Genomic DNA, 25,109 nt, shown 5'->3' with positions numbered 1-25,109 from the left:
AAATACACTAACTTGGAAACTTATATACTCCTATGTTCACTTCAGCATCACTTAAAATAGCCCAGCTATAGGAAAAACTTAAGTGTCTATCTACAGAAAAATGGTTAAAGAAATGGTAAGTATCTATATCTATATAAAATTCAGCCATAAGACAATAGAATCTTGTCATTTGTGAAAACATAGGTGGACCTTGCATTCATTATGCTAAGTGAAATAAATCAAACCAAGAAAAACAAGTTCCATATGATGTCAATTATATATGAAATCTAGAAAAACAAAGACCAACAACAACAACAACAAAAGCTCATATATAGATAACAAAATCATGGCTGACAGTGGTAAAGGGTGTGGGGGAAGGGGTGAAAAGAGTCAGAAGGTACAAACTTCCAGCTATAAAATAAATGAGTTAGAGGGATTCAGTACTGTAAAGCATGTTTCAAAGTTGGTAAGAGGGTAAATCATAAAATTTGCATCACAAGAGAACAAAATTTTTCATTGTAACAGGATGCATGTTAGCTAAACTTAGCACAGTGATCATTTCAGGACATATACCAAAAAAATCATGTTATACACCTAAAATTATTGTAATGTTATATGTCAATTATACCTCAATTTAAAATTTGTGTATACTAATAAAAATAGATGCAAAATGCAAGGCTGGTAGAAAAATTATGGTATTATTTTGAGAAAAACTGTATTTATTATGGTATTTTTTTCAAATTTTATTGAAATATAATTGACATATAACATTGTATTAGTTTAAGATGTACAACATAATAATTTGATATATGTATACATTGCAAAATGATTACCACAATAAGTTTATTTAATAACCATCACCTCACATAGATATATTTATTTGTTTTTAAGAAAGTTTTTTTAAAAAATTATTGGATTTTTGGGGGTGACATTGGTTAAAATTTTACAGGTTTCAAATGTACAATTCTAGAACACATCATTTGTATATTGTATTGTGTGTTCACCACCTCAAGTCAAATCTCCTTCCATCACCATTTATACTCCCTTTATCCTCTTCTACCTCCCCCAGCCCCTCTTTCCCCCTAGTAATCACCATACTGTTATCTGCATCTAGGAATATTTTTTTGCTTAATTCCTTCACCTTTTCACTCAGCCCAACTCCGCCTCCCCTTCCACAGCTGTCCATCTGTTCTCTGTATCTATGAGTCTCTTCCTATTTTGTTCATTAGTTTATTTTATTCATTAGATTCAACATGTAAGTGAAATCATACGGTATCTTCTTTTCTCTGAAAAGAAGGATAATACACTCTAGGTCCATTCATACTTTGACATAAGGTAAGATTTCCTTCTTATAATGGCCAATGAGTATTCTAGTATGTAAATGTACCACAGCTTTTTTATATACTCATTTACTGACAGATGCTTGGGCTGCTTCTAAATCTTGGCTACAACACTGCAATAAACATAGGAGTGCATATATTCTTTCAAATTGGTGTTTCCGGTTTCTTCGGATATATTCCCAGAAGCAGAATTACTGGGTCATAAGGCCGTTCCATTTTTGTTTGAGAAAACTGTACTATTTTCCACAGTGGCTGCATCAATCTGCATTCCCACCCACAGTGCAAAAGCATTCTCCCTTTTCTCCACATCCTCACCAACACTTTACTGTTTATTTATTGATGATAGCCATTCTGACTAGTGTGAGGTGGTATCTCATTGTGGTTTTAATATGCATTTCTCTGATGGTTAGTGACACTGAGTTTCTTTTCATATGTCTATTGGCCATCTATATATCCTCTTTGGAGAAGTGTCATTTCAGATCCTTTGTACATTTTGTTTTTTAATTGGATTTTTTTTTGGCATTGAGTTTTGTAAGTTCTTTATCAATTTTGGATATTAACCCCTTATCAGATGTATCATTAGTGAATGTTCTCTCATTCAGTAGGTTGTCTTTTTATTTTGTTGAAAGTTTTCTTTGTTGTGTAAAAACTTTTTAGTTTGATGTAGTCTCTTTTGTATATTTGATTTTGTATCCCTTGCATGAAGAGATATATCAGAAAAAAAAAACATTGCTACTTGAGGTTTTTGAGATTTTACTGCCCATATTTTCTTCTGGAATTTTGGGTGTGTTTTTGGGTATGGTGTAAGAAGCAATCTGTTTTCATTTACTTTGCACTTATCTAATTTCCCCAAACCATTTATTGAATAGACTATATTTATCAATTGTATGTTCTTGCCTCCTTTGTCAAATATAATATTAATTAGTCATAAAGGTATGGATTTATTTCTAGGCTATCAATTATGTTTCATTGATCTGTATGTTGGTTTTTATGCCAGATCTATGTTGTTTTGATTACTGTGGCTTTGTAGTACAGTTTCATATCAAGTGGTATGATTCCCCCAGCTTAATTCTTGATTCTCAAGCTTTCAGTGGCTATTTGGGTTCTTTATCACAAACCCAAAACTGACATCATACTCAATAGGCAAAAATTATTAATCTTTCCTATAAGATCAGAAACAAGACAGGGATGTCCATTTTCCCCTCAATTATTTAACATAGTACTGAAAGTTCTAGCCACAGCAATCAGATGAGAAGGAGAAATAAAAAGCATCCAGATTAGGAAGGAGGAAGTAAAACTGTTATTATTTGCAGATGACATGATACTGCAAATATAGAGAGAGAACCTTAAAGATTACACTAAAAAAACTACTAGAACTGGTAAATGAATTCAGTAAAGTAGGAGAATACAAAATAAATATATAGAAATCAGTGCATTTTTTAAAAAAATATATTTATTTTTAGAGAGAAGGGAAGGGAGGGGGATTTAGAGGGAGAGAAATATTGATGTGAGAAGGAAACATTAATCAGTCTCCTCACACAAGTGTCCTGACCTGGGACTCAACCTGCAACTCAGATATGTGCCCTTACTGGCAATGAAACCCGAGACATTTCATTTTGCAGGATGATGCTCAACCAACTGAGACAAACTGGTCAGAACTTTGTTACATTTTTATACACTAATAATGAATTATCAGAAAGTGTTACTAAGAATATAACCTCATTTACAATTGCATAAAAAAGAAAAAACAAATGAGGAATGAATTTAACTAGAGATGTAAAAGACTTGTACTCAGATAATTATGACACTGAAGAAAGAAATTAAAGATACAAATGAGTAGAAGCATATACTGTGTTCATGGATAGGAATTATTAACATCATTAAAATGTTCATACTACCCAAAGCAATCTATAGATTCAATAGAATTCCTGTCAAAATACATAGTTACATATTTTTGTAATAAGAATTTTAGAGATCTACTCTCAGCAACTTTCAAATATATACTATGTTATTGTTCACAATACACTGATATAATTAATTATTTGTTAAAATGGAATAGTCACATCATTATCAAATATGGCTTTTTCCTAGATATCCATAGAAATGCATTTGGAGAGTTTATTGAGATCCTTCATTAAAGAGTTGAGTGACTGAGTTAACAAAATTTAAGACACTGTTGATAATGTGGTGTCAATTTTGTGTACAAGCAGATGAAGTCTGAGAAACTAAGGTTGTCCTGAGATTAATATAACACACATAAAGCTTTTTTTGCCCATTGGTTTTCAAATTGTGCCCCACAGTACCATGCAATGAAGCCATTTCTGGAACAAACCTGTTGTCAATCAGAGCATTTATACTATTTTATATACTAACATTCCAGTTAAAATTTTTTGAAGGAAGTTTCCATTATTATAAGAAATTATATAAACGGTACAGTGACAGAGATGCAGAGGGACAGAAATTGATAAGTTGATAGATACATAGATAGATGGAAGCTATATAAAAAGCTATATTTTAACCTTTAAATGAAAAACTTTTTTTAAAGATTTTACTTATTTATTTTTAGAGATGGGAAGGGAAGGAAAAAAACATGAATGTGTGGTTGCCTCTCACATGCCCCCTACTTGGGGTATGGCCCTCAACCCAGGCGCATGTCCTGACTGGGTATCCAACTTGCGACCCTTTGGTTTGCAGGCCAGCAGTTAATCCACTGAGTCACACCAGCCAGGACTGAATGAGAAACTTTCTTAATCAGCACATCTACCTTAGTCCATGGTGATACACTACAGTTGGTGGGCGGGAAAGGCTGACTTGGTTTTCTTTGATAGAACACTTAACTATTCCAAGCACAGTACACGCTACTTTTATTATTTAATTCATTCTCACAGGAATCATTTGAAATGCTCTTATGATCTTCATTTTATGAATGAAAAAAAAAAGCTCAGTGAAGTTAAGAAACAAGTTCTGAGTCAGTGAACTTGAAAGACAGAAGTGGTTTTCAAAAGTAATTTAGGTCTGACTAAATTAAATGTCCATCCTTTTCTCTACACCCATATTACCACATTGCCTATAACGTCATATTAAGTGGTATGTTATATAGACACATTCACCTTGGGGATAACATACAGAAAGATGTGTAGATTATATTTGTTGCTGCAGTCTTCATGGTTCAAGTGAAAGAGACCTTTTATTTAAACTGGGGGATAAAAACCACCAAATATCTTAGCATAAAATTCTAATATGTATATCTCCATTGTAAAAGTCTTTATTTATTTCCTTAGCTTCGAATAAAATTCTTTTAATTACAGCTTTTGAATCTAAAGACATTATTAATATTATTCTTGCTCTTCAAAGTATTATATTTTAATTCATTATTTTATTCTCCAAATATGCATCTTTTCAGACAGTATATTGTCAATCTACTACATAATGTATTTTTTAAACAAAGATTCAATTTTTATTTTTTAATCCTCATGTAATGCCTCAGTACATTATTCAAGAAATGCATTATTCTTCCAAATTTATACTCTAAAATGATGTTTCAATAGTATAAGTCAACTATATTTATTTCATTATATAATCAATTACATTTAATAAGATATTGTGACCAAAAGTTAACCAAAATTCATTAGTGACAGAAGCAAAAGTAATGAAATAGAAAAACAAATCAAAAGCTGCCTACATACTTTCACTAATGATATTCTGAAAAGACATCCTAGGTTAAAAAACAAAACAAAACAGTAACTAAGAAACTAATCATGAGAGAAACAACTATGTTGCAATTAAAAAATAAGTCCCATCAGTGGAAGGGAGGGAGGAGATGGCTGAGAGGAGAGGGAGGAGGGGGAAAGTGACAGCAGCAAGATAAGAAAGGGGTGTAGAAAGAAGGAAGAGGTGAAGGCAAGAAGACAGGAGCTTTGGGAGTGGTGGCGAGCCCCAGTCCTCTGCCTGCAGGTCCATCATCCTGCGTTATAGATGATGGACCAGCACGCAACCAGTCGGGGACCCGGCTGGGCGCAGCGCCCCAGGTCCTGCAGCACGCAACCAGCTACGGACCCCCAGAGCCCCGGGATGCGCCACTCTCCATCGGGTCTCAGCCGGCGCCCCACCGCCCCTGCCCATGCCCAATCCCCAGATCTGGGGCCAGTTTTCCCGCTCTGAATTGCTGCAGAGTAGTGCTCGTGATCAATACTAAAAAGAAAACATCATCTCATACAGAAGGGAAAGCTGTTGCCTAATTATACATAGATGATCTGAGGTTATAAAACATCACTAGAGAGACACTGAATGTTTTTGACCACAGAGAATCTGAAATTCAGTATTGAAACTTTCGAAGAAAGATAAGTGATACTTTGAGCGTGCGCGCAAAAAATCCTGATCTTTCTAGAATCCAAGATGGATGCAGAGTAGCAGGGAATTCTGTGGAGCCTAACCACAGAGCATTCAACTTGAAAATCCAGCAGAGAGGGAGTCAGATCATGAGTGAGTGCTAACCCAGATGAAGTTATGGGCCGTGTGCGGGAGTAGGCAAGAGCTTACATGCCCTTAGGGTACCCTGGAACTGACTGTCAGGGCTCTCCAAGCAAAGCAACTGCTCCTACTGCAGCCCAAGCCAGCACTTTCGCATTGCAGAGCTGGGGCCCCTGCTTATCAGCGCAGTAGGCACGAACTCTCATGGTGGAGGGAGATGGTCAGAGAGGTTCTGGCTCCAGAAACACTGTGGTGGGAGCAGGACCCAAGGCTGAAAAATCTCTGGAGGGAGCAAGAACAGCATCCCATCATCACCCTCATGTTATAGTATAACTGTGGGTCTCTTCCCAACACCATTCGGGAAAGACCCAGAGAGAAACCTTATCTAAAACTGTCAGAGGCTCTGACGAGGGTAGTCAGCCCTTACTGTGAAAGACTCTGTGATTTTGGGGGAGGAGAACAGGCCTGGGAGGGCTCGGTGCTGCAGCGTGCAGGCTGCACAGAAACTCTCCTAAGTGTATGCACAGGGTGCAGCAGCTCTGCTAACAGAGAACTCAGGGGGATAGAGTCAGACCGAAGGGTCTGTGGGTCCCATCTAATATAGCTGGTGTGAAAGGGGCTGATCATAGTGGAGAATTTGGCCCCAGTCCTTCTGTAAGAGAGCAGCATGCTGAGGCCTAGAAGGCCAGGAGCTGAATGCATGGGATTTGCTGCAGCCAGCCAGATCCCCTCAGAGACAGATGAACCCAACCCCCACCTGTGGGATTACAGGTTCGGCAGATCTGTGAGACCAGGTTCAGGACCATCCTGCTGGGCACAGTTCTGCAGGGGAAAGAAGAAAAAGCTCTGAAAGGAACCTTAACCAGACACTAAAATCTACACTGACCCTTTGGCCTGATCCACTAAACCCAGTAGAGGAGAGAGAATAGAGACAGGTGCAACATAGGTGGGAGGGGGGTGTTTAGAGCCTTATTCAACTTCAATGTCTAGACAGAGCTGTTGCCTGTGCGAAGCAAAAAAGAGCTCACCCTTTTGCACAGATTGGCCCCTTATAGGAAACGGTCTACAAATTCACCAAAAGTCATACATTGTTGGAAAGAATCTGGGACAGACCAAGATGTGTGGTGAAGGGATGGAAAAACACTCTGACCATTTTCCCTGAAGACTGAGTAATGTCCCCTGGGGGTGACCCAGAGCTCCCACTCACCCATTCACACCAGAAGGCCCCTCTGGAGACAGGTGTAGAAGGTACTGGCAATTCTCTTGGGTGATTAAATGACCCAGTCCTGGACCCAGGGCTGATGGAAACCCAGCAGGGCAGAACAGTGAGGTCCACCCAAATATGAAGGAGACAGCCACAGATTGTGGATCACTTGCAACCTTTGAACTGGCTTCCTAGGGTCAGCCTGGGATACCATCTGACATCACCAGGAGCAAAGCCAGAAAGAGAAAACAGTGGTAAACACTGGATTCTACTGAGATGAATTCCACCATGGTCTTCTTCATGATTTATGTTATTTTCTCTCCTGCATAATTTGTTAACAATTATTTCCTTTCCTTAAAGTTTGTGCCTATTAGGTCACTAGAATTTATATTATAGTTTATTTCAGACCTCATATTTTGCTCCTCCCATCTCTTACTCCATTTTAACTTCTTCCCTCCTCTTCTTATTTTTGTTTAAAATTTTATTTTCTCTCTTGCTACAACTTGTTTCTATATGGCATTCTTACTATATCTCCCCCCTCCAGCCTCTCAGAATTTTTTCTCTTGTTATTAGACATACCACATTATTTTTCCCATTCTTAGATACCCTTATTCTCTCTCCATCCTTATCAATCTTTGCTTGTGTGTTCTGGATACAGTGATTGTTATTGTATTTCTTCAATTTTATTTCTAGATCTTCACTATTTTTTGTGTTTCAAATCTCAAATTTTATCATTTCCCTCTCTTACTCGATTCTGTCTTCCTCCTGTCCTTTATTTTTATCATTTTAAATCTCAATTTTTTCCTATCTCAGCCTGGTTTTCATTCCTCACTCATAGTATTCCTCCTTGCTCTCTCCTCTCAAAATCACTTATCTTTCTTCTAGACAGCTTTTAAGCTTTTCTTTCTTTTTTCCTCCTTCTTATTCCCATCTGACTTATACTAATCTTTGCTCATTTGTTGTTGATGTTGCTGTCGTTGATCTTTTTTTCCAATTTAGTTTCTATTTTTTTCACTATATTTTTTTAAACTTTGGTTTAAACTTAATACTATACGCTTCCCCTCTCTTACTGCATTCCTCCTTCCTCCCTCTTTTAATTTATGATGTAAATTTTATTTCTTCTCTCTATTTGTCTTGTTTCTATTCCCTACTCTTATTATTTATCCTCCCTCTATCCTCTCAAAATCATTTTTCTTTCAGTTACTCATCTCATATTCATTTTTCCTTTATTATAATAATCTTAATCTCTTTACACCTTTATTAATATTGGTTCAATTGCTGTTGATAGTGTGGTTATGGGTGGGCATTATTTTTGTGGATGTGGGTTTGTTTCCTGGGCTGTTTGGTTTTGTTCTGACAGAACCTGTACAATAGAGTACAAAACATGGTGGGCAGTATGAGTCTCAGTCAGTCAGCCTGAGTGAAGGACCCACCAAAGAGTGACCCAACAGCAACAAAAATACAATTACATCCAGAGAGCCCACATAAATGGACAAGGGGCATACCAAGAGCATCAAGCTCAGGCTATTGAGGAGACCGCACCACTGAGTCCCATGCATCTCCTAACACAGAACATCACACCATGAAGACAAGGAGTCAAATCAAATCAAATATGCAAAAACAAATAAGAATCATCTAAAATGGGGAGACAAAGAAACAACCCACAATCAAAAGGAATGGGGGAATCCCCAGAAAGAATGCTAAACGACACTGAGGCAGACAAACTATCAGGCATTGAGTTCAAAATAATGGTTATAAGAATGCTCAAGAGGCTCAGTGAGAACTATAGAGAACTCTAGAGAACATACGAGGAACTCATGGCAAACTACACCAGCATAAAAAAGACACAGAAACTATCAATAAGAGCCAAGAGGAAATAAAGAATGCAATATCTGAAATGAAGAACACAGTAGGAAAAATTAAAAGTAGGTTAGATGAAGCAGAGGATCAAATCAGTGAACTGGAGGACAAGATACGAAAAATCTCCCAGGCAGAAGAACAAAATGAAAAGAGACTCAAAAAGAATGAAGAGAGTTTAAAGGAGCTACAGGACAACATGAAAAATAATAATATCCATATCATGTGGATACCAGAAGGAGAGAGGAACAAGGAATAGAAAACCTGTTTGAAAAAGTTATGACAGGTAAATTCCCTAATTTCATTAGAGAAAAAGACACACACGTCCAGGAAACACAGAGGGTCCCAATAAAAAGGAACCCAAAGAGGTCCACTCCAAGACACATCACAATTAAAATGACAAAATTTAAAGACAGAGAATGTTAAAGGAAGCAAGAGAGAACAGCTAGTAACATACAAGGGAACTCTGATAAGGATATTAGTTGATTTTTCAGAAAAAAAACAAACTACAAGCCAGAAAAGAATGACAAGAAATATTTCGAGTAATGAAAAACAAAGAACTACAACCAAGACTATGCTACCTAGCAAGGCTCTCATTTAAAATGGAAGGTAAAAAAAAAAAAGCTAAAAGAATACCTCCCAACCAAAAGAGCATTGCAATTGATGGTAAAGAGACTATTTTAGTAAAATGAAAAGAGAGAGAGAGAGAGACAGAGAGACAGACACAAAGACAGGTACAAAGGTAAAAATGGCAATGAAAAACTATCTATCAATAATAACCCTAAATGTAAATGGGTTAAATGCTCCAATCAAAAGACATAGGGTAGTAGAATCCATAAGAAAATATGACCTGCATATATGCTGCCTACAAGAGAACAAAAGATCTACACAGACTGAAAGCTAATGGGTGAAAAAAAAATGCCAAACAGACATAAAAAAAAAACAAGGTAACAATACTTATTTCAGACAAAATAGATTTCAAAACAAAGACCATAAATAAGGACACTCAATACTACTAAAGGGTAAAATCCATCAAGAAGATATAACCCTTGTAAACATACTTGCACCCACATAGAAGCACTCAAATATGTAAGGAAAATCTTGGAGAACTTCAAAAAAGATATTGATAGCAACACATACATCATAGGAGATTTTAACACCCCATTGGCAGTATTGGATAGATTTGTCAAGCAGTCAAGAAGGATATTGTGGCATTGCACAACACTCTAGATCAAATGGACTTAATTGATATATATAGAACTTCTCACACCAAAGAAGCAAAATATCCATTCTTTTCAAATGCATATAGAACAGTTTTAAAGATAGACCACATGGTAGGACACAAAAAAAAACCTCAACAAATTCAAGAAAATTGAAATCATATCAAGCATTTTCTTAGATCACAATGGCTTGAAACTACAAACTAACCTCAAGGGAAAAAAACTCAAAACATTCAAATACATGGAGACTGAACAACATGCTATTAAATAATGAATGGATTAACAATGAGATCAAGAAAGAAATGAAAAAGTTTCTGGAAACAAATAAAAATGAACACACAACAGCCCAAAACCAATGGGACACAGCAAGCGCAGTCCTGAGAGGGAAGTTCATAGTAATACAAGCCTGCCTACAAAAAGATAGAAAAATCTCAAACAACCTAATCCTACATCTACAAGAACTAGAGGAACGGCAATAAACAAAACCCATGGCAAGTAGAAGAAAGGAAATAAGATCAGAGCAGAATTAAATGACACAGAAACTAAAAGAACAATTCAAAAGATAAAAAAATTGAGAATCTAGTTCTTTGAAAAGATAAACAAAATTGACAAGCCTTTAACCAGACTCACCAAGAATAAAAGAGAGGGAACCCAAATAAATCTGAAATGAAAGAGGAGAAATTACAACCATTACCACTGAAATACAGAGGATTGTAAGAAATTACTATGAACCACTATGGGATGCTCAGCTATCACTAGTCACCACAAATATTCAAATAAAAACTACAATGAGATACCACGTCACATGGGTCAGAATGGCCATCATAAACAAATCAACAAAAAACAAGTGCTGGCGAGGTTGTGGAGAAAAGGGAACCCTAGTACACTGTTGGTGGAAATGCAGACTGGTGCAGCCATTATGAAAAACAGTATAGAATTTCCTCAAAAAACTAAAAATGGAACTGCCTTTTGACCCAGCAATCCCACTGCTGGGATTATACCCTGAGAATCCTAAAACACCAGTTCAAGAGAACCTATATGACCCAATGTTCATAGCATATTGTTATTTACAATAGCAAAGTGCTGGAAGCAGCCTGAACGCCCATCAGTAAATAATTGGATAAAAAAACTGTGGTACATTTACACAATGGAATACTACACAGCAGAAAGAAAGAAAGAATTCCTACTCTTTGCAACAGCATGGATGGAACTAGGGAGAATTATGCCAAGTGAAATAAACTAGATGATGAAAGACAAATACCATATGATCTCATCTATAAGTGGAACTTAATAAACAAAATAAACAAACGAGCAAAATAGAACCAGAGTCAGGGAAACAAGGAACAGTTTGACAGTGACCAGAGGGGAGGGAGGAGGTAAAGAAGGGGGTAAAGAAGGGGAAGGGTCTAGTCAAGGAACATGTATGGATGACCCATGGACATGAACAACAGGGTGGAGATTGTCGGAGCAGGAGGTGGGTGGGAAACTGGAGAGCAATGGGGGGGGGGGAATTGGGACAACTGTAATAGAACAACAGTAAAATGAAAATAATAATAATAAAAAATAAGTAAAAAATAAAACCACTAGATGGCAGAGTAGGGAAAAGCAGTAATCACCTCCTTCCTCAACCACATTAAAATTACAACTTAACTATAGAATAACCATCACTCATATTCCCCTGATATGTGGCTAACTAGAAGTCCTACAACTAGGGATTTAAAGAAGCTACATCAAGACTTGTAGGTGAGGCAGAGACCCAGAGCCAGCTGGTCCCACATTCATGTACAGCTGATAAAAATCAAGAGAAATATCTAGGTTGCAGAAGTCACCCCTGAGAAGCAAGGGGACCCAGCTGCACACCAGGCCCTACTGTCCCAGGTTTCCAGTATCAGGAGTACCCATAACTTCTGGCTGTAAAACCCAACGGGGATTATGTCTGAGTAAGACAGAGTGCCCTGGAGTCCCATGCAGTTTCTTGTAAAGGGCCCACACATGGACTTACTTTGACTCACTCCCTCTGAGCTCCAGAGCTGGGGCAGCAGCATGAAAGGCACCAGAGGCATATGGGACACATATGGGGAGGAACTGAATAGTATAGTATAATGGCAAGAGCTGGGAAAGGCCTTTCTCCCAGGCAGAAGTGCTGGCAGAGGTCATTGTTCCTTTGATGAGCCTTTGTCCCACAGAGCCAGCAGGTGGGCACCATAACTGAGTCTCCATCAACCTGGCTCACACTGTTTGCCCTGTCCTGAGACCCCACCCCATCCATCTTTTAGACTTACCCAAGCTGTTTCCAGTGGCTTTTCTATAGGAAAAGACTTTTCTAAAATTACTCAAACAAGCAGAATCTGGCCTCAGCATGCCTTATACCTCATGCTAAGTGGCCCCAGGTTCGGCACTAGTAGTAGCCAGCCTTGGTTCACAGCTTGGCTTTTTCTGGGCACCTGCAAGCCCAGCACAAGTAACAGTCATCTGCAGATCACTTTGTAGCTCATGCCAGGTGGCCCCAGTCAGAACATAGGTGGCGAACGACTTTTACCTGCACTTCCTGGAAGGCCTGAGAGCAAGTATAGGCTGCAGAGGTCACCACCCCTGAGAAGCAAGGGGTGCCAGCTGCACACCAGGCCCTACTGTCAAAACTTCTGCCAGTGAAAAGCTTCAGACCATGTCAAAGAATGGCCACTCAACCACATCCACAAGTGAAACACCCAAAGGCCAGACTCAGTGAGCACCAGAGCCCTGCTGAAGTAACTCTTGCATGCGAGGTGCAGCCATGCACAGCTAATCCTCCACAGTGGTCAGTGGACATAGCCAGTCCTTACATACAATAAGCCTGGGGATAAATCCCTTCTTTTGATGTGTCAACAGCAATCACTGCTCAAATATAACAGAAGGACATACACAGCCCATATGGAGGACATACCTTGAGTGCCCAGATTAGGTCATCAGAGAGGCTGTACCACTGGACCCTACAGAACACATACTGAGAGATGTAGTAGATCTACCTAGTACATAGAAACAAGCACAGGAAAGCTGTCAAAATAAGGAGACAAAGAAATACGTCCCGAATGAAAGAACAGAACAAAACTCCAGACAAATAATTAATTAAAATGGAGACAAGCAATCTATCAGATGCATAGATTGAAACACTGGTTATAAAGATTTTCAATAAACTTGGGCAAAGAGAAGAAGAACTTAGTGAGGACTTCAATAAAGAGATGGAAATATAAAAAGGGAAATAGCATAAAAATAACTACTCAGAAATGAAGAATTTAATAACTGATATGAAGAATATACTACAGAGAAGCAACAGTGGAGTAGATGAAGTAGAGGCTCAAATCCCCGATTTGGAATATAAGGAAGTAGAATCACCCAATCAAAACAGCAAAAAGAAAAAAGAATCACAAACAATGAGGATACTGTACGGAGCACCTCAAACAACTTAAAGTATACCAACATTTGCGTCAATTATAGGGATGCCAAATGAGAAGAGACAGAGCAAGAAATTAAAAAACTATTTCAAAAAACAAAGACAGAAAACTTCCCTGATTTGGTGAAGGAAATAAGACATTCAAGTCCAAGAAGTAGAGAGAGTCCCAAGGAAAATGAACCCAATAATGTCCACACCAGTACACATCATAATTGAAATGTCAAAGTTTAAATGCAAGGAGAGAATCTTAAAAGACACAAGATAAAAGTAGTTAGCTACTTACAAGGAAGTTCCCAAAAGAATGTCAGCTGATTTCTCAACAGAGACTTTGCAGGCCAAAAGGGACTGGCAAGAAATTGAATCAAAGTGTTGAAAAACAAGCACCTATAGCCAAAGCTATCATTTCAAATTGAAGACAGATAAAGAGCTTCCCAGACAAGAAAAAGCTAAAGAAGTTCATCATCACCAAACTAGTATATATGAAATATTAAAAGATCTTTTTTAAGAACAAAAAGAAAAAAAGATAGAAACATGAACAGTAAAGTGGCAATAAATACACATATATTAATGATTGAATCTTCAAAGCAAAACAGATGAGCAGGCAGAACAGAAAAAAACTCATAGATGCAGAGAACATTTTGACATTGGCCAGATGGAACAGGATTTGGGCAGGGGAGTGAAATAGGTGAAGGGATTATGAAGTACAAATTGGCTGTTACAGAATAGTCATGGATACATAATGTACAGCATAAAGAACATAATCAATGCTATTCCAATAACTATGTATGGTGTCAGATGAGTGTGAGATTTTTGGGGGATGATCACTTAGTAAATCATGTAAAATCTAATCACTGGGGTGTACACCTGAAACTAATATAATAATATATATCAACTAGAATTGAAAAATAAAAATTTAAAACCACAAAAAAAATAAATGGATAAAACCACAGGACTTTATAATAGAAGGTCTAAGTTTAAGACACAAGTATGCCACATACCAGTTTAGCATGTGACTTAATTTGTGTAATTCTCTATTTCATATGTTGATGGAGGTAGGATTCATTTTATATTTGATGAGTTGCATTGTGAGGGATTTAGTGAGGGAAGTGAAAGGATATGTTTCACATAAGAGCCTATCATAGAATCCATTGCTGAGGTGATAGTGGCTTGGAGTAGAACAATAGCTGTAGTGATGAAGGAAAATTGCAGACTCCATAGCAGAAAAGAAGGTGCCAAAAATAAAAAATAAGGAAGTTGTAAAAGAAGAAAGAGGAAAACTATAAAACCTTGTGTCACAACAGTCAATAGAAAAATGTATGTAACCCTGGCTGGTGTGGCTCAGTGGACTCAGTGCTGGCCTGTGAACCAAAGGGTCACCAGTTAGATTCCCAGTCAGGGTACAGGCCTGGGTCATGGGCCAGGTCCCCAGTAGTGGGTACGTGAGAGGCAACCACACATTGATGTTTCTCTCCCTCTCTTCCTCCCTCCTTTCCCCTCTCTAAAAATAAATAAATAAAATATTTATAAAAAGAAAGAAAAATACATGTGAAAAAGAAGGGGAAATTATTAAATGTTGCTAAGAAATAGGGTAAAATGAAGACATAGTGGTGACCATTAGTCATTTGATAATGGTCACTGAATATCTTGAGCAAAACATCTTTAGAGAAATGCTGTAGATAAAAGACTGGGCAGGATGAGGAGACTAAAGTGAAGACAGCAATTGTGTAAAACTATTCTGAGGAGCTGTACTGTAAGGATTTTAGCAAGGATTATGTAATTCTCTGGGTGAAACTCAACTATGGTATTATTAGCTACTGAATATTATCAGAATGTGTGTGCAGATTAAATTTCTAAATATGAACAATAGCGTAAGAGTGGTTTATTTAAGCATTATTAATCATGTTATTTATAGTCATTGAAATGTTCTAATACTCATAAAAGTTTCAAAAATTATATTATGTTCATCTGAACCTTACTAAAGACTAAATGAAGAGAGTGGCAAGTTCAAAGAGCTTTTGATTTGTTTTTGGTTGTGTTGATATTATCATTTTTAATATGCACGATACCAAAGTATCAGTTTTCATTGTAGAAAATTATTTGTAATTTCTGGTCAGCAAATACACCAGTAAGTTCTCTCCCCCATCTTTCTGCCCGCCCCCTGCTGCTTTTCTTTTCCAGTTTGTGCTGAGTTTGAACCTTTAGGTATGTAAATATTAGCTACAATGTCAACAAGTTAGAGGAAAGAAAGGAAAGCAAATATTTGTGTTCACTATCTTTTGTTTTTTATCCTCACTCAAGGACAGGAATACTGATTTTAGAGGGAGGGGATGGGGGGGCAGTGAGAGAAATGTTGAGGTGAGAGAGAAACATCAATTGATTGCCTCTCAAATGTGTCGGACCAGGACCAAATCCACAACCCCGGCATTTTTCCTCACACACAATCCAACACACAATTTCCAGTTTATGAGAGAGGGCTCCAATCAGCTGAGCTACACTGGCTAGGGCTGTGTTCATTATCCTGATTCACTCCTGTGTCTGTAATTATCAAAACACCAGAGTGAGGATTTCAAGGGTAGACAGAGCCCAGTCCATTTCAATGGGTTTAGTTAGAAAAAATAAAGTCCAGCTCAGAAGATTACAAGGTTTACATTGTCCCTGTCACTTTGGTTTGTGTGGATTTCAACTATTTAGCAATTTTAACATTGGTTTAACTTCTGTTCCTTCATTAGTTTGCTCTTTATTGTCCAAACACTCATATGTCCAAATAACTAAAAAATGTGGATCATACTGCGTCTTGAATCAAACATGGCCCTTCAATCTACCTGTTTCCCTGACTCCAATGCTCATGCATTTAATTCCACTAAGGACTTCACAACTCACATGGCATTTCAAGAGTGCACCATTCTCCTAATGTGACACACTGAGAAGATAACATTATCACCTGAAAAATCTTTTTCTCTCCAAATGTTTAACTTGAGTCTATTATGAGAAAACAATCACAAATCTAAACTGAAAGTCATTTAGCATTACAGTAAGCCTGAACTGTACAAAAATGTCAATGCCCACATAGACAACTAGAAGGCTGATGTACTGCTCTGCTGTAGAAGATTAAAGAAAGGTGACAATAAAATGCAATGTGTGATCACTCATTAGATCTTGGATTATTTTAAAAAATATATCTGAAAAATACAGCTTTCAGACAATTGGGAATATTTCACTATGGATGGCATGGTAGATAATTTTATATCAGTGTTAAATTCTCTGAGTGTGATAATTGTATTGTGGTTACAAGGAGGATGCTCACTTTTCTATGAGCTAAATGCTGAATTATTCATGTTAATTATTTTGTCTTTCCCCAACATATTCTTAAATGCTTCAGAAGGGGAAGATGGTCAGACAGAGACAAGAGATAATGCATACAAAATGGGCACAATTTTACATTTTATGCATCAAGTTAATATATACAGATGTTCATAATAAAATTTTTGCAGCTTTTATGAGAATTAGAACATTTATAAATAATGACTCTAAATAAAATACAAATAATATATATATAAATAAGCCACTCTTATGCTACTGTCCGTATATAGAAATTTAATCTACACACTGTCTCATAATACTACAGTCTAATTTCACCCACAAGATCCTAAAATTCTTGTTGGTAGAAAACAAATTATATTCATCTTTATCAAAACACTGAACTCTAGAAAAAGATGATTGTGTTGAACTAAGATTGAATGTTTGTTAGCACAAAAACTATAAAAATACTAATAAGTATTGAAGCTGATAAAGAAAAACATTTAAATACTATATGGGGATGTGTGTGTGTGTGTGTGTGTGTGTGTGTGTGTGTGTGTGTGTTGTTTTTCCAGTAACTGTACTTTAACCCAGGTGATTTAGTGAAGGACCCAGCTCAGGGAAAAAACAATCATCACAGCCTGCACAATAAAGCCATTAATGACAATTATATAATTCGCTAACAAGGCTGTTATTAAAGTCATTGTTCCAAAAACTATTAAATCTTAGACTTAACACTCAATATTATAGAAAATATATCAATACACATCACTAAAATTCACACAAAATCTTCTTAAATGCAATTCATTTTAGCTTCAAAGAAATGAACTATTACATTTTCTCAAGGATTCAAGACTCTACAAAAATATGTAATGCCCAGACTTTTTGTAGTCAGTAAATAAACTCCTGGGGATTTTAAATAGTTTAAAGACTAGGTGTCATCAATTTGTATTATGTCTCATTTTGCCATTTTGGAAAGATTATTTATACAAGTACATTTTGTAGACTTTATAAAGAATCCTTTCTAGTTTCTCTCTGAAAGAGCCGTGAAATATGTGAAAAGATTGGGAAAAGGTTAAAACCAATCAGTAGCATTGATTTCAACACCTATCTTCCATGTCTTCATCTTTTTAAATGTTCTAAAAAATAATCATGATAAAATTTTTATTCTTGTGCTTTGAATGGACAGTTTTTCTGTAATTTGTCCTTTGATGTTACATGTAAAATAATGAATTAATCAGAGTGTTCCATTATTATATGGTAGAAAAATTAATGTGTAAAATATATAGTGAGCATCTTTGTGGAATTACAATTTTATTTGGCCAAGTTACACTGAATTCCATATCATTTTTTTATATATCCCATTTTCCCTCAACATCACCCCTTCCAACAGAGTCCCCACTTACCATTCCAACCAATAAATAAATATTGAATGAAAATATGTTATGATTCCCATTAGCAAAAGAAAACTAGAAAACATACTATACTTTTTCTAAAATAGCCCTGAACCTCACTAAATAGATTCTTCTGGCATTTTGTTTTGATTTGAACACACTGCTGTTAGTTTTACTCAGCAGTCCTGTATTTTAAAAGCTCTGTGTTAGATTACTTCGTTAAAGCGCACTATAGTTTATCCTCCTGCTAAGACCAGGCTCAAAGATGACTTAATAATTTAGGTTGTGCTTAATATGCTATTGAAAAAAAACTGGACCAATAGAAGAAGGTAAAGGGTGGGGTGCTAAATGGTGACGGAAAGAGCCTTGGGGTGGTGAACACACAACTCAATATATAGATGATGTATTGTGGACGTGTACCCTGAAATCCATATGATTTTATTAACCAATGTCACCCCAATAAATTCAATTAAAAATTAATTAATTCATTTTAAAAACTGGACAGACATATATGGCATATAGGTGAACTTCTTTTAAATGTATTTCTCCATCAAAAATACCTTAAGGTGATTAGGGTTAATAATCCAAAACAAGGAGAACTCTCTGGCAACTTATGTCATTTTGTTAAAAATTTTCACAAATGTACATAGCATAAAAATTCTCTCCTACATTTTAGAAGGCTTTTTCACATGTTTAGAATGTTAAAAATAATTATTTTGAAGTTATCTTTCCTTCCTACTTTTTTTTCTATGTATGGCTTTACTATCAGTACTTTGTTTATAACTGTCACCCCAGCCTTCATACTGAAATTAATTAGACTCTTTTTGGAAGCCTATAGCCTTTTAACTGTGTATCCTAGAACATCTTAACCCTCTTTTTTGCATTTTACCATTTAAAATAATGTTTCCTTTGATTTCAACAGATGCTCCTAAATCAAATAAGGTAGTGTTAAGAAATAAACTGATAAATCTTTCCCATATACAGAATTTTTCACTATTGCTTGAAATGTCACCCATTTAAGCTAGTAAAAGTGTTTTACTTAAACTTGATATTTCCTCCCAATCTGAAAATAAGAAATACTTTACATTAGGCTTATTTAGACTCACTCGTAAAAGAAGAGCCAACAGGATGAAAATAGCATTTTCAATTACTCAACTTAAATAAATTCATATGTACAAAAGTATAAACATAACACATAATCAATTTGCTTATACTATATATCTAAATGCTTAATATATTTTAATTTCTCTTTAGGATACACCTTTAAAGAAGGTTAGAGCCTTATATTCCTAAAAACTAAACTGAAAATCTATGTGAACACATTTTTCAGATTTGACCCACACCAGTCTTCAGATTTAACCTACAAATAAATTTGTATCTCCAACATAAATCCTTTTATTAATTATAAATTGATTAAATAACTCCTTAATTACCTATCTGTTTATATCGTGCCTCGCTAAGTTTTTAACATGATAAGCTTCTTTCTGAAAGAGCTTGACTCCCCCTGCCCCCTCCCACACCACACATTCCTATTGTGAAAGAGAGTTTGGATTGAGGCACAGCATTGCCCTCCTGCTGTCCTGAAGAGACCCACACAGCATTTAGCTGCATATTCAAATTTTGAATATCTTTATAACACTGCTATGGAAATCCCAAAACTGCTTTTGCATCCATGTAAATGAAGGGTCCCATCATTACACAATGGGCTATGAAGAAAGTGCAAGCCTTTTATTCTTATGGGTCCCTTTATAGTAACTGATGTTATTGGAGCAGGGACTGCTTAAGGCAAGAGAGAACTAGGCCAAGTTTAGAATCAGCCAGTTTATTCATTTCCCTTTATGTTCACTGGCTATATTACTTGCAGTAATAAAATCTTTATTCTATGTTTTGGCACTCAAAGTCATGAAATTAAAGTGACTATAAAAAAAAATCATAGGCTGTTTATCTTTGTGAGGTAGATGATTTAGAAATGTAAGTTTTGTGTTTAAACTAAGAAAATCAACAAAACAGTATACTTCATGATTATTGTTGACTTAATTCTGTGTTTATGATATTTATTGAGATGTTTTTCAGTAATACGGGCAGAATATGTATAAATTCAGTGTAGATACTGAACAACTGTAAGAAACCCAGGAACTATGAATCTCTATTGAAGTAATACAGAGCCTTGCTCCAGACCTCATAATTCCTTTGACATCTTAACCACTATTTCTAGTCCTTCTACTCTTTATTTTCTGATTCAGACTACTTAATACCTCTACATAGCAGATAAAACTACAAAAAGTATGCTGTATTTCTACCTCAAAAACATATATATTAACTTCCAGCTGTAGCTCAAACATGTCTAAAGAGCTTAAAAGTAATCAATCCCAGCCTTATAACTAGAGAAAAGCAGAACAATATAAAAATAAACAGCTTTTCTTGAATTGGTGAGAGAACTGAGGTCACGGGGCAAACTGCCACCCTAAAGTATGGAGAAACAGGCAAACATGGAGTCACGGGTAGACATGATTACCTAAATCAGCGACAACAAAACATAAACTGGTAGAACACATAAATGATCATTTTGAAACTCCTGCTGGGACACCCACACTTTCATGAGTTTTTCCTTAAGAAACCACACTGAGTTCTCGGAAGGAAAAGCCCAGAGAGATCCCTCATGGCTTAGGGAAAAGGAATTGTTATGATGTGCGGCCAGAGCATTCTTCATACCAAACGTCTTCCCTCCTGAGGAAAAGACTTTACCAGAGCTGTATCTACATGGAGGAAGACTGCTTCCCAGACTTTATCCTTTATTCCTCCTCTCTAGTCTGCGTTCTCACCTAAAAGGAGAAAAAGGATAGAAATCTAAAAAACACTAAGGAAGGACACATTCCAAGGAAACATTCCAAGGACACAGTCCCAAATAAAATATGAAACTTAATCAGAAAATTATAGAACACACACCCTCCTTCACACCTCACCATTATACCAACAGAGATGCAGGATAATAATAGTGGGTAAAAGGTGAACAAACAGAAAGACAAAGAGTTTGTATAGAAGCTCATTAGAAAGTTAAAAGACAACAGAAGAAAAAAAAAGAGAATTGAAACCTTGGCCCCCACAGCTATAGCAAATATTAAACACAGCCCCAGTTCTAGACAGAATAACATACAAACCTGCCCTAAAGACCTATTTACCTAGGTTCTTATTACTCAATAAATCATGTTCAGATTTCAACAAAAAGAAATTAAAAGGCATGCTAAAACACAGGAAATGGACTCTGAAGAGCTAAAGGAACATATAAATCAGGCTCAAATATAACAGTTTTAGGAATCATCAGGGCATGTAAAATAATTATGATGAATAGGCTATGTGCTCTAATGAAAAAAGTAAACAATATGCAAGAATGAATTGGAAATGAAAAGAGATAGTTGGAAACACTATGGAAAAATCAAAGGAAATTCTATAAATCTGATAAAAATGAACAAAAAGGAAGAAAGCCTTTGATAGGTTCATCTGAAGACTGAACATAACCAAAGAGAAAATCAGTAAAGATTAAGATTGTTCAAAGAAATATCTCAAATTGAAATACACTAATTTATAAGCCTTTAGTCAAACTATGAAAAAAAAGAGAGAGGGTATATATTACTAATATCAGAAAATTAAAGAAGAGGCAACACTACATATCCCATGATAATTAAAAGAATGAAAAATCTGCCAGTGAATTCTTCTTTAAGAAATAAATAACACCAATTCTTCACAATCTTCCAGAAAATCAGAATACACAGTTCCTTATTCTATGACCATCTTCACATAACAATAGTAGTAGATTGTTTTAAGAAGAAAGGAATATTACAAATCAATATCTCTTTTAAACAGATATAAAAATCCTCAGTAAATTATTATCATTCCTTATCCAACAATCTATAAAAACAATTATACATCACAGTAAAGTCAAATTTATTCTGGGTATATATGGCTAGTACAAATTAACAAAACATTGCCACAGCAAGAGACTATAAAAGATAAATCATATGATGATATTAATTGATACAGAAAAACATTTGACAAAACCCAACATAAATTCATTATAAAAGTTTGGAACAAACTAGCAATAGAAGGAAATTTCTCAACTTTATTAAGAATATCTTTAAAAAACCTACAATTAATGTCATGCTTAATTGTAAAGATCTGAATGCTCTTCCCCTAAGATTATGAAAAATGCAAATGTATCTTTTCTTACCAATCCTATTTAATTTCATACTGGGAGATACTACAATACTATAATAAAAGAAATAAAAACTACAAAGATTGTATTGAAGAGATAAAATGTTTTTATTAGTAGATAACATGGTTGTCTATAAAAAGAACCCAAAATTATTAACAATATACTTTTAGAAATAATAAGTGACTATAACATGGTCACGGAACACAGGTTAATATACAAAATCAATTGTTTTCCTATATACCAGCAATGGACAGTTGGAATTTAAAGCTTAAAAACAAAACAAAGCAATATTTACAATAGCACACCAAAAAATAAATAAAATATGTCCAAGATGAATATATGGAAAAACCATAAAATCCTGAGGAAAGAAATGAAAAGTCTAAATAAGTGCAGAGACATTTTATATTTCTGTATTGGAAGATTTAATATTGCAAAAATAATACATATTCATATATAACTTCAGAAAAGTTACTTGTATATTTGAAAAAACTAATTGTAAAATTGATATGGAGTTGCAAAAAAAATCTAGACTATCCAACACAATAATAAAATCAAAGTTATATGACTCACATTACCTCATTTCATAACTTGTTATAAAATTACAGTAATCAAGAGACTGTAATATGGATGAAAGAATAGACACACAAATCAGTGGAACAGATTAGAAACCCCAGATAGACCCACACAAATATAATCAATATGAACTTAGACCAAAAAAAAGGCAATTCAATGGAGAAAGGATTTTTTTTTTCAACAAATGATACTGGAACAACTGGATTTGAACATGTAAAAGAGTAAACCTATGCCCAGGTGGGTGTAGCTTGAGCACTGGTGGATTGAGCACTGGTGGCCAGTGGATTGAGCACTGGCCAGAGAACCAAAAGGTCACTGGTTAAATTCCCAGTCAAGGCACAGGCCTGGATGGTGGGCCAAGTCCCCAGCTGGGGGCTTGTAAGAAGCAGCCTATTAATGTTTCTCTTCTTCTCATTTTCCTTCCCTTCCCCTGCCTCTAAGAATAAATAAAACCTTTAAAGAGAAAAAAAATAAACCAAGATAATACCTTATACTCTTTCAAAAAATTAACTCAAAATAGACCATAAATCCAAATGTAAAGTGGAATGCTGTAAAACTTCTAGAAGATAATATTTTTAAAAATCACCAATTGGTATCTAGTTATATATTTTTAGATAAAATACCAAAAGAATGATCCATGAAAAAAAATTGATAAGTTGAGTTTCATTAGAATTATAAATTGGACTTAAAAACTTCTTCTCTGTGAAAGGCACTGTTAAGGAAACCTAAGATAAGCCAAATACTAGAAGAAAATGGTTGCAAAATAAATATCTGATAAAAGACTTGTATCCCAAATAAACAAAGAATGCTTAAACTTCAACAACAAGAAAACAAGAAACCAAAATTAAAAATGGGCAAAGGATCTGAATAGCCACCTTATGAAAAAAAGTTATGCAGAGTGATGTCAACAAAACTGGTGGACTAGGTAACTCCACAGTCCCATATCCTTCCAAAAAAATATCTAAAAATCAAGGAAAAACTCTCAGAATCAATATTGTAAGAACTCTAGAAAACTGAAAGTTTTACAGCAACGAAACACAAGCTGAGGCAAGAGCAAGGCAACTTCAAAATAACAAGAAAGCTTTGTAACAGTTTTACTTGCATTTGCCACATTTTCCTTTCCAGCTCAGGGGCAAATCTTGAAGACAGCAACTTACTTTGCCAGTGTAGGACTCTGCTCTTTGGTTCTGCAAATAACAGAGCAGAATCAGTTCTTAAAGAATTGTGTTTGTCTGATTTGACTTTCCTGGAAACTGCCTGAAGGATTGACAGAAGGTGTAAGGTAGATGCTTTTGTTCCTCCTGACTCAAATATTACTCATGGCAGACTCACTAGTCATTCCTCAAAAAACTGTAAAAATAGTCACAGGAATGTAAAATAGATCAGAAGGAATATAGTCAGTAATATTGTAATAACTATGTATCATGCCAGAAGGGTACTGGATTTATTGGGGGGTTGCTTTGTAAAGCATATTAATGTCTAATCACTATGTTGTATACCTTAAACTGATATAATATTGTTTATCAATTGTAATTAAAAATAAATTTTAAAATAATTTAAAAAATAAAAAAATATATATTCTAAGATGAACAAACAAATTGCTGCCACCTGGGACAAAAGATTACAGTGGAGACAAACAAACAAAAGAGTGTTAAAAGCCTGGGAGAAAAAGTTGGGTAAAAAGTCTCTTTGGCAAAGTAGGGCAATCAAAAAGGGGTTGGGGAATTTGGAAAGCCATGCACACGTGCATGTCCAGGACAGAGTGCATGCTCAGAATGGACCTGAGAAGACCCTAAGTGTTCACCTCTGGATGATCTTTAGTCTCTGCAGGAAGGAAGTGAAGGCTGAGGCAGAGTCGTAAGGGCCTACCCGATTAAATGTTTAAGAGGGCCCAACACAGAGCCAATCAACAAAGCACAGGAGTTTTCCTTTGTTTCATTTCTTTGTGATGTTGTTTTTCATTATTAGTTAAAAATATTTTTTAATTTCCTGTGTGATTTCTTCTTCCACCTATAAGTTATCCAGAGTTGCTCAGTTTCCAAATACTTTGTGATTTTCTTGATATTCTTATTTATTTTATTCAATACCATTGCAGTCAGAAAATAAAACATTGTATATGTTGTATTTTAATCCTT

At 35.6% G+C, this 25,109-nt stretch overlaps 1 pseudogene; it reads right to left on the bottom strand.

Moving 5' to 3' along the window:
- The window catches only part of LOC129075996 (ribosome production factor 1-like), a 105,264-nt pseudogene that overhangs the window by 43,806 nt on the left and 36,349 nt on the right, over positions 1-25,109 (bottom strand).

Source organism: Pteronotus mesoamericanus, unplaced genomic scaffold (genome assembly GCF_021234165.1).
Source record: "Pteronotus mesoamericanus isolate MK-2021 breed Mesoamerican mustached bat unplaced genomic scaffold, CSHL_Meso_final contig_56, whole genome shotgun sequence".
Taxonomy (NCBI): domain Eukaryota; kingdom Metazoa; phylum Chordata; class Mammalia; order Chiroptera; family Mormoopidae; genus Pteronotus; species Pteronotus mesoamericanus.
This window is presented reverse-complemented; position numbering and strand designations above follow the sequence as displayed.